The following is a 12786-nucleotide window of genomic DNA, read 5'->3' as shown; positions in this document are numbered from 1 at the left end:
CCACCTGCCCCCAGCAGACCACACCGGAGTCCTGTGCACTGCAGCTGCTCCCACAGACTCGTGCTCAACCCTCACTGTGGTCCTGGCTTTCAAGGCCATTGTGCCTGGGAAGAGACGCAGGTGTTGGCTGCTGTCAGGAGGCTTCAGTGTGACTTTCCCGGCCAGGATCCCGTCTGACACGTGCATGGATGCAAGTCCCTGACGTTCAGCTGGAATTCTGCAGGGTCTGGGTCACCTTCCTTCCCGTCCGCCAAGAGCAGGCCCTTGGGTGGGCCTCCCAGGCTGCACTTTTGCCCCCAGGGCTACACTACCCTTCCTGTAGGCTAAGGCCTGATAGGAACACCCTGCAGGGTGAGGGAATAAGAGAGGTTCCAGATGCAAACAAAACATCAGCAGACACCTAAGTTACCCCCTGTACAAAAAACAAATGTACCTTTTACCCTCCTGTTGAAAAAGTAAGTTCTGCGTGTTCTGCCATCACTTCAGGGAAACCAGCCCCTGAATTACCCATTTCAGAAGCGTGGCCCCCGGGTGCACGGGGTGGACATGAGTAGAGGGGAGAGGTGTGCTGACCCATCTGACCCATGACCCCAGCACCCTGCAGGGAGAAATGCAAGGGGCAGGCTTGGCTGCTGCCCTCCACTGTCACAGCGGGTGAGTCAGCCTGACGCCTGAGCTCCTCGGAGCCCTCTGACGGGGGGAACACCGTCCCAGAACGGCCATAAGGAACAGAGGCACTGAGGCCACTCGTCAAACCAATGCACCATTTTACTAAAAACCACATGTACATTACATTTTACAAAACAGTCCCTTCCTTAACCCCATAAAAGGATGGGGATATTGGGGAGCTAAGGGAACAGGTCCCCCTCCAAATGCTCAGGGCTACCTAGGCCTCCCCAGACCCCTGGTCCAGTGCAGGACAGGGGGCAGCAGAGCCTGCTCAGGGTTCCTGGAGCCCATCTGGAGCCCTTACTGCCTACCCAGGGCCAGAGGGACCACCTGGGGGGCTGGCCTCACCTGGACTCACAGCCACTCCCTGCCTGGGCAGGGTCCAGCCTCAGGAGGAGGAGTGTGGGTACCCATAGTGGTTGTGGTCAGCCTTGCCCAGGGTCACTGTCAGTGACAGGCTGGGCTTCCGTTCCAGCTCCTCCTCCTTCGGGCAGTGCTGTGGGGGTCAGTCTTTGAAGAAGTCTGAGATGTAGCGGACCTGGCAGAGTGAAGGAAGGTGAGACTGGGCAGAGGCTGGGCAGGCACCAGGGACATGGGCATGAGCAGGAGCGGGAGGAACAGGGTGCCAGGTGGGCAATGAGAGGAAGAGTGCCTGTGGGGGAAGAGAGCCCTCTTAGTGGAAGACCAGTGGAGAGCACTGGGGCGCTGACGGGCCCAGGGAAGGGCTGCGATGTGCGGGCAGGAGACCCAGGGAAGGAACTGGGGGAAGGTGTCCAGGGAAGGACTGGGTTTGGGGAGAGGGGTCCCAGGGAGGAATGGGGGGAGGAGGGGTTCCAGGAATGGACTGGGGTTGGGGGAAGGGGTCCCAGGGAGGAATGTGGGGAAGGAAGGGTCCCAGAAAGGACTGGGGTTGGGGGAAGAGGTCCCAGAGGAGAAATGGAGATAAGGGAGGGGTCCAAGGAAGAACTGGGATTGGGGGAAGGGGTCCCGGGGGGGATGTGGAGGGGAAGGGAAGGGTCCTGGGATGGACTGGGGTTGGGGGGTCCCAGAGGAGAAATGGGGGGAAAAAGTGGTACCAGGGAAGGACTGGGGTTGGGGGAAGGGGTCCCAGGGGAGGAATGGGGGAAGTGGGGTCCAGGGATGGACTCGTATTGGGGAAGGGGTCCCAGGACGCCTCAGCCTTGCCCTGCCAGGCACTCCCACGCCCACTGCACAGATGGCAGCTCCGAGTCCGGGGGCACAGAACCGGCCAGCCCAGGGCCTCCTGTCTTTACAAACAAGTCAGTGAGCGCCCCCATCACCACCATGACCCACCCATTTTACAGCTGGAAAAACCGAGGTCCAGGGAAGGGAGTGACTTGACGGGTGAGCCCCGGAAAAACGGACTCACCGCCAGGAACACCACGCAGTACATCCCAAAGGAGGCATGTCCTGAATAGAGAGACAACCTGAGGGAGGAGAGGCGGCAGGTCAGAGGGCGGCGGCTCAGTCGGCATCTTCCAACCTCCCCTCGCCCCCGCCCCTCCCGCAGAAGGGAGGGTTCAACACGGGAGCTGCCGACATCACAGGCCACCAAATCCCAGGAGCAGATGCTGCTCCAGTTATCTGATGATGGAATCAGAGTCTCCAGTTGGGGCTGTGGCATGAGACGCCTCACCCGTGAAGACTCTGAGGCCTGAACCCAACACCCAGGGCAGACGGCAGTGTCCAGCAAACAGGCAATACTGGTTTCGTTTTCACTGCGTTTCTTTTCAGCCTTTTCTCCCATCTGTGGAACTGAGGGAAAATTTCTTTTTATATAAATTCGAGATCCCGTGAAGGACATGAATGAAACACAGAAAATAGGAAGCAACAAAAAACTGGCAAAAAAGTCACAATCAACTTTTTTGGAACTAATCAAAAGCTTGCAGGAAACAGAGGAACACTTGATTAACATAATCCAGTTGAGGCCGGGCGTGGTGGCTCACTCCTGTAATCCCTGCACTTTGGGGGGCCGAGGCAGGCGGATCACGATGTCAGGAGATCGAGACCAGCCTGACCAACATGGTGAAAACCCGTCTCTACTAAATATACAAAAGTTAGCCAGGCGTGGTGCCACATGCCTATAATCCCAGCTGCTCGGGAGGCTGAGGCAGGAGAATCACTTGAAAACCTGTGAGGTGGAGGTTGGGGTGAGCCAAGATCACGCCACTGCCTGGGAGACAGAGCGAGACTCCATCTCAAAAAAAAAACAAAGACAACCCAGTTGGATCTCAGAACAAACAGTTTTGTGGCATTTTAACTCATCCTGGTCCCTCTCCCACTGCCTAGACTGTGGTGGCCTGAGGGTAACAGACCACACGCCCAGCACAGGTTCCAAGAAGGGGCCTTATTTGCAACTGCGAACTGGGGTATGGCTCGAGGGCTGGTCTTGATCTCACCCGACTGGACATTCTCCCAGTGCTGAGGTGCTACCTGGAGGACATTTGTGGGAAACATTTACAACAAATTTGTTAGTCTCTGCAGCCTGGGGCCACGAGAGCAGATGAGGCAAAAAACAGACGAGCCAAACAGCATAGGAGGAAAGGCCAGGGAATAAAACGCTCTGGGGAATGAAGGCTTGGAACCTACAAGACCACAGCGGTGCAGGGGCTGGGAAGAGGCCTGCGAGGGCCCTGCGCATTACAGGCGTGAGCCACTGCGCCCGGCCCGGTTTTTTTTTTTTTTTTTTTGGTTCCAGATGTTTAAAGAAATCTCTGTCCTATCACAAGCTGACCAACAGGCTAAAAGAACAGGAGGAAATGGCCACTCATGACAAAAGATAGAGACTTCACAATCAGAAAAGTCATTAAATAACCACTGCAACAAACAGCAACAACACATCCTGGGGAGAAGGGAAACTCCTATTTCCAGAGTGGCCACATTATAATATTCTAAACACACAGTTTAAAACAAAATAAAACAGGTTGGGCGTGGTGACTCATGCCTGTGATCCCAGCGCTTTGGGAGGCTGAGGCAGACGGCTCACCTGAGGTCAGGAGTTCGAGACCGGCCTGGCCAACACGGTGAAACCCTGTCTCTACTAAAAGTACAAAACTTGTCCAGGTGTGGTGGCACATGCCTGTGATCCCAGCACTCAGAAGACTAAAGCAGGAGAAGTGTTTAAACCCAGGAGGCAGAGGTCACAGTGAGCAAATATTGCACCACTGCACTCCAGCCTGGGTGACAGAGTGAGACTCTGTCTCAAAAAAAACATAGAAAATAGGTCAGTTAAGATTATTCAGCCGGGCCAGGCACAGTGGCTTACGTCTGTAATCCCAGCACTTTGGGAGGCCGAGGCGGGTGGATCACGAGGTCAAGAGATCGAGACCATCCTGGTCAACACGGTGAAACCCCGTCTCTGCTAAAAATACAAAACATTAGCTGGGCATGGTGGCGCGTGCCTGTAATCCCAGCTACTCAGGAGGCTGAGGCAGGAGAATTGCCTGAACCCAGGAGGCGGAGGTTGCGGTGAGCCGAGATCGCGCCATTGCACTCCAGCCTGGGAAACAAGAGTGAAACTCCATCTCAAAAAAATTATAAATAAAAAAAAATTTGGCCCAATTTTATGCTAGGTATAAGAGACTTACTTTAGAGTCAGAGACATAAATAGGTTGAAAGTACAAGATTGGGAAAAAAAAATGTTCCATGCAAACAAGAACGAAAAGAGAGCCAGCATAGCTATATTAATATCAGAAAAAGGGACATCAAGACAAAAATTGTTGAGACAAAACTCAAATGTATCATTCTATGGTGATGAAAGGGTCCATCTATCAAAAAGACGTAGCAATTATAAAGGTAAATGTAGTAAACCACAGAACTCCAAAATACATAAAGCAAAAGCGGACAGAACGTTACAACATGAACTTCCAAAACACAAGAATGCACTAACTGTGTTCAATCAGTAAAAACACACAAAAACAATTTTGTTTTTATTCTATTCACTTATCCTCTTTTTTCTTTTATTTTTTTTTCCTATAGTTTTGAGCAAAACAAAAACAATATTTTTTTTGAGACAGAGTACCGTGTCTCCTGGGCTGGAGCACAGTCAGCAGCTCACTGCAACCTCCGCCTCCCGGGTTCATGCGATTCTCCCGCCTCAGCCTCCTGAGTAGCTGGGATCGCAGGCATCCGTCACGAGGCTGGGCTAATTTTTGTATTTTTAGTAGAGATGGGATTTCTCCATGTTGATCAGGTTGGTCTCAAACTCCTGGCCTCAAGTGATCTGCCCACCTCGGCCTCCCAAAGTGCTGGGATTACAACTGTGAACCACCACATCTGGCCAATTTTTTTTTTTTTTTTTTTTTTTTTTTGTCAGATTCTCACTCTCTCACTCAGACTGGAGTGCAATGGCACCATCTTGGCTCACAGTGGTCTCTGCCTCCCAGGTTCAACCGATTCTCTGCCTTGGCCTCCTGAGCATCTGGTATTATAGGCATGCACCACTACACCCAGCTAATTTTTGTATTTTAAGTAGAGATGGGTTTTCACCATGTTGGCCAGGCTGGTCTCAAACTCCTGACCTCAGGTGATCTGCCCACCTCAGCCTCCCAAAGTGCTGGGATTACAGGTGTGAGACACCTTGCACAGCCCCCCAAAATTTTTTTAATTAGAACAGGAATCCGGGCACAGTAGCTCATGCCTGTAATCCCAGCACTTTGGGAGGCCGAGGTGGGCAGATCACCTGCAGTTTGTAGTTTGAGACCAGCCTGGCCAACATGGAGAAACCCCGTCTCTAGTAAAAAATACAAAATCAGCCAGGTGAAAAAATGATTCTATTTATATGAAACATTGAGAACAGGCAAATCTACAGACAGAAAATAGGATAGTGGCAGCTGCCGGAGGCTGGGGGAGAAGTGACAGCTAATGGGTACAGGGTTCTTTGTTTCCTTTCCTTTCCTTTCCTTTTTTTGAGACAGGGTCTCACTCACTACCCCAGCCTGGGGTAGGCACAATCTTGGCTCACTGAAACCTCTGCCTCCTGAGTTCAAGTGATGCTCCCGCCTCAGCCTCCCCAGTAGCTGGGACTGCAGGTGCCCACCACCAGGCCTGGCTATTTTTTGTTTTTCTTTGAGATGGAGTTTCACTCTTGTTGCCCAGGCTGGACTGCAATGACAACCTCAGCTCACCACAACGTCCACCTCCCGGGTTCAAGCAATTCTCCTGCCTCAGCCTCCCAAGTGGCTGGGATTACAAGCGTGTGCCACCATGCCTGGCTAATTTTGTATTTTTAGTAGAGACAGGGTTTCTCCATGTTCATCAGGCTGGTCTTGAACTCCCAAGCTCAGGTGATCCGCCCGCCTCAGCATCCCAAAGTGTGGGGATTACAGGCGTGAGCCACCTAGCCCGGCCTGATTTTTTGATTTGTCGTAGAGAGGGGGTTTTGCCATGTTACCCATGCTGGGGGGTTTCCTTCTGATGAGATGAAAATATCCCGGAATTGGATAGAGGAGATGGCTGTACAGCATTTTGAATGTACTGAAAATGAACTGTACACATTAAAATGGAAGAAATGGTGACTTTTATCTTATACAAATTTTATTTTGATTTTTTTTTTTTTTTTTGGTCTGACGTTACCCTAGGCTTGTCAGTCAGTATTTTGATTTTTTTTAAAAAGGACAAAGATGAGTTGACACGTTTAAGGACCTATCAGTAGAGACGGTAAGAAGACAGCGCAGCAGAGGGCAGGGCTGAGACTCGGGGCAGACAGAGCATGCTCCCCCGGCCTCCTGCTGTCTGCGGGGCGCCGGGAGCCCTGGGGCCCCGCTCCTGCCTGACCACCTGCCTGCTGGCTCCTCACCATCTGGCTTCTGCAGCTTCTTCACCTCCCACTGCCCCCCAGAGCGAAGGCTGCTCGTCCACGCCCACCTGGCCTCGGTGACGTCAGCAGCGTTTCCCCTGCACACCCTGTCCAGCTGCACGTAGACCGAGCAGTTGATCCGGCTCCACTCGGGGTCACAGACGGCCAGGAAGTTGGGTTGCAGGCGGCCAATCGTGTACTTGGCCAGGTCCGTCAGAGACTGGCTCACGGCCGCCCTGAACAGGAAGGTCCCCAGCACCTTGTACACGGCAGCCATGTAGTTGTTGAAGTCGGAGCAGGAATAGAGCCGGTCCATGTGCACCAGGTAGGCTTCTCCCGCAGCGACCTGTGAGTGGGGCAGCCACAGCAACCAGCGGGGGTCCCGGTCAGCCCGTGGGCCCTCACCGGGCCTCAGTCCTCCCCACGGGCCTCCCCAAGGCTGCTGCAGAGCTGGGGACTCTAAAGGGGCCCTAGACGGGGTCGATGGCTCTCGCCTGTAATCCCAGCACCTTGGGAGGCTGAGGCAGGTGGATCACCTGAGGTCGGGCGTTCAAGACCAGCCTGACCAACATGGTGAAACCCCATCTCTACTAAAAATACAAAACTAGCTGGGTGTGATGGCATAAGCCTATAGTCCCAGCTACTGGGGAGACTGAGGCAAGAGAATCACTTGAACCCAGGAGGCGGAAGTTACAGTGAGCCGAGACCCTGCCATTGCACTCCAGCCTGGGCAACAACAGGGAAACTCCATCTCAAAAAACAAAAGGGGGTTCCTATTACCCACAAGTACCACTCGGGGCAAGGCTGTGTCCCCCAGCCCCCCACAGACCTCCAGGCCACCCTCCATCAGGAACCCAGGGTAATGCTGTACTCCATCCCGCCCCCTCCCTGTCCCTCTGAACCCATCCTGCCTTATAAGGATGACGGCGGCCGTGATGATGACCCCGGCCATGAGCCCATGGGTGATGGTGTCTGGCCATTAGGAGCTCCGGTTGGAGTCATGCCCGCAGTAAAATCCTCACTTATATGGGGCGTTCACCAGCGACAGGACAGCGAAGGGCACGGAGGCTGGAGGGGGAGAAGGGCCTTGGAGCTGCGAGGTTTTCCAACCAGCTGGGCGGTGAGGCCCCCACACCTTCCTTGCCTCAAGGCCTCGCACCGACAGCAAGGAAGAGCTTTTCTCACAGCACGTGGGAGGCCCAAGCGACACCCCTTTCCCATCGCCCTCAGATGAGCACGAACTCCCCAGGCCCTCTCCCCCTCACACCCTCCCCTCTGCTCCTTGAACAAACCTGGCAAACGCTCACCTCAGGGCCTTTGCACAGGCACTTCTCTGCCCAAAGTATCTTATTTTTATTTTTAAAAGTAGAGACGGGTATCATGTTGACCAGGCCGGTCACAAACTCCCGGGCTGGAGCGACCCCCCAGCCTCAGTCTCCCTAAGTGCCGAGATTACAGGTGTGAGACAAAGTGCCGGGCAGCAAGGTGACTCTCACTTCCGCTCAGTTTCATCTCCCCTCCCGGTTGTCCACACCGGTGTCCCTCTCACAAAACGAAAGGTCTGTTTAGCCGGGCGTGGCGGCGCGTGCCTGTAACCCAGCTACTCGGGAGGCTGAGGCAGGAGAGTTGCTTGAAACCGGAAAATGGAAGTTGCAGTGAGCCGGGATCATGCCACTGCACTCCAGCCTGGCGACAGGGCGAGACTCTGTCTCAATTTATAAAAAGAAAATAAATAAATAAATACAACTAAAAGGGAAGCTCTGCTCTTTCTCCCTCTTGTCCCATGTGGAATTATGCAGTCACCTGTGGGACACTGGACTTAGTCTACCCCCCTCCACCGCCAGCACCAGGAGCGGCCTATCGTGTTCAGGACACAGACCTGGAGGCTGCTCAGAGCCTGGCCAGGGCAGATGTTTAATAAACATCTGTTAAAACAGGCGGGATTTATTTCAACCTTAGAGCTGGCCAGAGAAGTCAGGAAAGGGCCAAAGCAGGGGCACAGCGGAGGTGCCTTCATGCTTGCCCTTGCCCGTCACTGACTCTCATGCCAGGGCACATGCCAGCCACACAGTGACTCAGGGACCAAAGGCACATTCTCCCGAATTCCAAACTTACGGAAGGTGTCACATGGCACTGGGGCTCCCGGGGCCCTGCTGAGCCGAGGGTGGCCAGGGAAGCCGGAGTCAACTACAGAGGGCAGGGGCAGGGGCAGCTCCCTGTTCCACGCAGCAGGTGCACAGCAAAAGCGCGGGGTGTCTACCCCAGAGAGAAACGAAGGCAGGGCGTCCTTTGGCCCAGCAGGGCAAGGACAAAAAAGCGTGGCTCTTCTGAATTCTGAGAGTCTGAGGAGGGACAGGGAGCCTCACACTCCTCCCTGCATGCCAGCTGCAAGGGTCCTAGGACACGGCACGCCTTCGATGCTGGCTGAGTCTGGGGAAATAATGCGGTGAAGACAGCAGAGGTCTGCCTCACAGGGCGGAGGGAATGCAGAACAGAACGGGCAGCGCGGGGGCCCGGAGCCGGGATGGTGCCTGGGGAGGCGAGCGCTGGGGTGGGGGTGGGCTGCGCTGTAAGAGCCCGGCTTCTGATGGGGCGCAGGGGCGGCTGGCGCCGCTGTAAGTGAGGGCAGAGACCAGGGAGGAGGTTCCTGCGATTGCCAGCGGTGGAAGGTCGGGGTCGCAGGCCGCTGACACCGGACTCCAACCCCTCCCCCGAGGCTCTCAGCAGGCGGAGGCTCACACCGTTGGCCTCCGTTTCCGACCTCCTTGCCCCAGTAACTCCAGCTAGAGACTCCGACACCCCATGACAACCGGCCCCGGGCTTCCCTCTGCCTGGAAAGCTCGCCCTGGGGTCCCCGGAACAGGCACCTTCTCTTCATTTGACCCCCGGGAGCCTTCCCGCCCTCACGCTGCCCCACAGCCCGGTCTGGAACCTGTGGACTGCACTGCAACGGGCCTGAGCTTCCAGATGGAGGTGCCCTCGGCGGGGCCGCCGCTCCTGGCACGCAGCAGCCACCCCAACCCCACCCCGGCGGCACCTCCCTCCAGCAGGTGACTCCGCGAGGATGCCCCTCCCTCACAGGCCGTTTAAGGGAACCGTTTCGGTTATCTGCATGCTGCTGAGTGCCTGGCACCCAGAAAGTGCCACACACATGTTTAAGTGACAGCAGAGCTGCTCAGGACAGGGCACCCTGGGCTGGCAGACACCTCACGGGGACCTCGTGCTGTCCCCTGGCTCCCTCCTAACGAGGGTCTACTTCGGAGGTCAGAGGGCTTGGCCACAGAACCAGGAAACGCGCTGGGGAGAAGCGCACCCCAACCCCCCCAGGTGACAGAACTGCCGGTGGCCATTGTCCCTTCAGCCACAGAGCAAACACTCGGCCTTTGTTCCCGGGACCCTGGGGGGGCCTCGGGGCGCCGCTTCCCCCATCTGGCCGAAAACCGCAGGACAGGTTTGGGTCTCCCAAGGCCCCGAAGCCTGGGACCCAGCTTTTCTCTCCAAGTGTCTCCCCCGCCAGAGGCGCAGGGGTTCGAATCCCACCAACGTGCTGGGCCTATGACTTTCTAATTATTATTATTATTATTATTGAGACGGAGTTTCCTTCTCGTTGTCCATGCTGGAGTGCAATCGCGGCTCACTGCAACCTCTGCTTCCCAGGTTGAAGCAACTCTCCTGCCTCAGCCTCCCAAAGTGCTGGGATTACAGGCATGAGCCACCTCACCTGGCCACTATGCCTATCTCATTGTATTTCTAAAAGGACAGGGAAAAGAAATAATTGTATTTCCATCCTCACAGTAACTCCATGAAGGACATAATATCATTTACCTTTCACAAATGTGAAACAAAAGCTCCAGCTATTTTTTTCTGAGACAGTGTCTCACTTTGAAGCCCAAGCTTGAGTGCAGTGGCATGACCTTGGCTCACTGCAGCCTTGACCTCCGGGACTCAAGTGATCCTCCCACTTTAGCCTCCCGAGTAGCTGAGACTACAAGGGGACACTGCCACACCTGGAAAATTGTTTGAAATTTTTTGTACAGATGGGTCTTGCTATGTTGCCCAGGCTGCTCTCAAACTCCTGGGCTCAAGCAATCCTCCCACAGCGACCTCCCAAAGTGCTGGGATTACAGGCGTGGTCACTCCAGCTTTTTTTTTCCCCAAGGCCACATTAAATTGTTAGTGGCTGAGTCAAAAGAGTCCCGGGGTCTGCTGACTCCTACTTCAGTGTTTTTCCAGCTAGACTACAGCCACTGTCATTCCTGGAAGTTGTCTGACAGTGGACTGAGGTGGATTATTTGGGTGTGTAGCACAAACAGAGGAACATCTCTTAACAGACTGAACCCTGATGTTCTGATGGGGCCAGCATGTATTCTGGGGAAAGGTTCCATAGCTCCCCTCCATGACCAGTGAATAGGAATTAGGTACTAGGCATGGTGGCTCACGCCTGGAATCCCAGCACTTTGGGAGGCTGAGGTGGGTGGATCACTAGGTCAGTTCAAGACCAGCCTGGCCAATATGGCGAAACCCCAAATATTCTACCAAAAATACAAAAATTAGCTGGGCGTGGTGGCGGGTGCCTGTAATTCCAGCTACTCAGGAGGCTGGGCAGCAGAATCACTTAAACCCAGGAGGCAGAGATTGCAGCGAGCTGAGATTGTGCCACTGCACTCCAGACTGAGTGACAAAACAACACTCAGTCTAAAAAAAGAAAATGCTGGGCAATGTCCTCACTTATGTTTTCTTTTTTCTTAACTGGATCATCTATAATTTCCTCATCCCAGTTACAGTCTCCTTCTTCCCCTGAATCTGTCTCCTCATAATCAGTTTGAAATGGCTCTAAAGCTGAATGCACCATTGCCCACACTGACCATACTAGGATTGGAATATCCTCAGCTCCTTCTTTATATGTCTTTTTTAAAGTGCTTTTTGTTTGTCACATTGTTACCCTAGCATTCTCCGAGCGTGTCTACATGCCCGTAGCGCTGATCAGGTTCATTCTTGGGAGTTCTTAAACTGTCATTCCTCCCCTGTATGCTCAGGTGTTCCATCCTCAAGCCCCACGTTGGGCACCCGAATGTAGAAAGCCAGCCCCGACACCCCATCTGTGGGTACCCGGAGTTCGGTGGTGAAAAAGGAATGAGAAAAAGACAGGTTAAGGATGTATATAGTGGTACTGGGGAGACTTACACCAAGATGGCCAAATAGGAACAGCTCCCGAGCACAGTTACCAGCAAAAGTAATGCAGAAGGCGAGTGATCTCTGCATTTCCAACCGAGATACCAGGTTCATCTCAATGGGACTGGTTGGACAGTGGGTGTAGCCCAAGGAAAGCAAACCAAGGCAGGGTGGGGCGCTGCCTTACCCGGGAAGTGCAACAGGCTAGGGGGCCCTCTCTCCTACCCAACAGAGGCCATCAGGGATGTTTCCGGCCACTCCGGAGCTCTGGTTCGAATGCTGTGCTTCTCCTGTGGTCTCTGCAGCCCACAGACCAGGGGATTCCCACCTGCTGACAGTCGCTGCAGGATAAATCTGGACAGCTGTTTCAGCCGGCACCACAAGTGCCCAGCACAAATTTTAGCAACCATTTTGCCTGGCACCTGGAACACGAGCAATACAGAGTCATCCATACGCCTGAGAGAAAGGGGGCTAAAGGCAGACAGCCAGATGATCTGGCTCCATGGGTCCCACCCCCACAGAGACCAGCAAACGGAATCCCACTGGCTTGGGATTTTCACAGCCAGCACAGCAGATTCAGCTGGACCCTGGACAGTTGAGCTCAGTGAAGGGAGGGGCGTCCACCATTACCAAGGCAGCTCTAACCTTACCTGTGTAAACAAAAGCACAAAGAACTTTACACAGCAGCTGGGAAGTGCCTGCAGCAGCTCAATAATGCCTCTGCAGGCAGACTGTCACTAGACTCCCTCCTTGCTGGGCAGGGCATCTCTGAAAAAAGGCAGCAGCGTGTCGGGACTTTTAAATAAAACCACACCTTCCTTGGACAGAGCACCAGGGAAAAGGAGCAGTTGTGAGTTCTGCCGCACCAGACTTAAACGTCCCTGCTCAGCAGCTCTGAAGGAAGCAATGGAGCTCCCAGCAGAGCACTTGAGCACTGATAAGGAACTGACTGCTTCAGACTGGCCATGTGAAGTGCATACTCTCCCTTTGGATTCCACCATGAATGGGAGCTTCCTGGGGTCTTCCAAGAGGCCAAGCAGATGCCAGCTTCATGCTTCCTGTACAGCCTGTGGAACTGTGAGCCAATGAAACCTCTTTTATTCACAAATTACCCAGTCTCAGGTATT

At 54.1% G+C, this 12786-nt stretch overlaps 1 pseudogene; it reads right to left on the bottom strand.

The window, feature by feature from the left end:
• Nucleotides 1-1863: 1863 nt before the first annotated feature.
• LOC116537722 lies at nucleotides 1864-9837 on the bottom strand (annotated as a pseudogene).
• Nucleotides 9838-12786: the final 2949 nt, after the last annotated feature.

This window comes from Sapajus apella, unplaced genomic scaffold (genome assembly GCF_009761245.1).
Source record: "Sapajus apella isolate SASKATOON/1434 unplaced genomic scaffold, GSC_monkey_1.0 scaffold113, whole genome shotgun sequence".
NCBI lineage: Eukaryota > Metazoa > Chordata > Mammalia > Primates > Cebidae > Sapajus > Sapajus apella.
The sequence above is the reverse complement of the archived record's forward strand: the minus strand, read 5'-3'. Positions and strand labels throughout refer to the sequence as shown.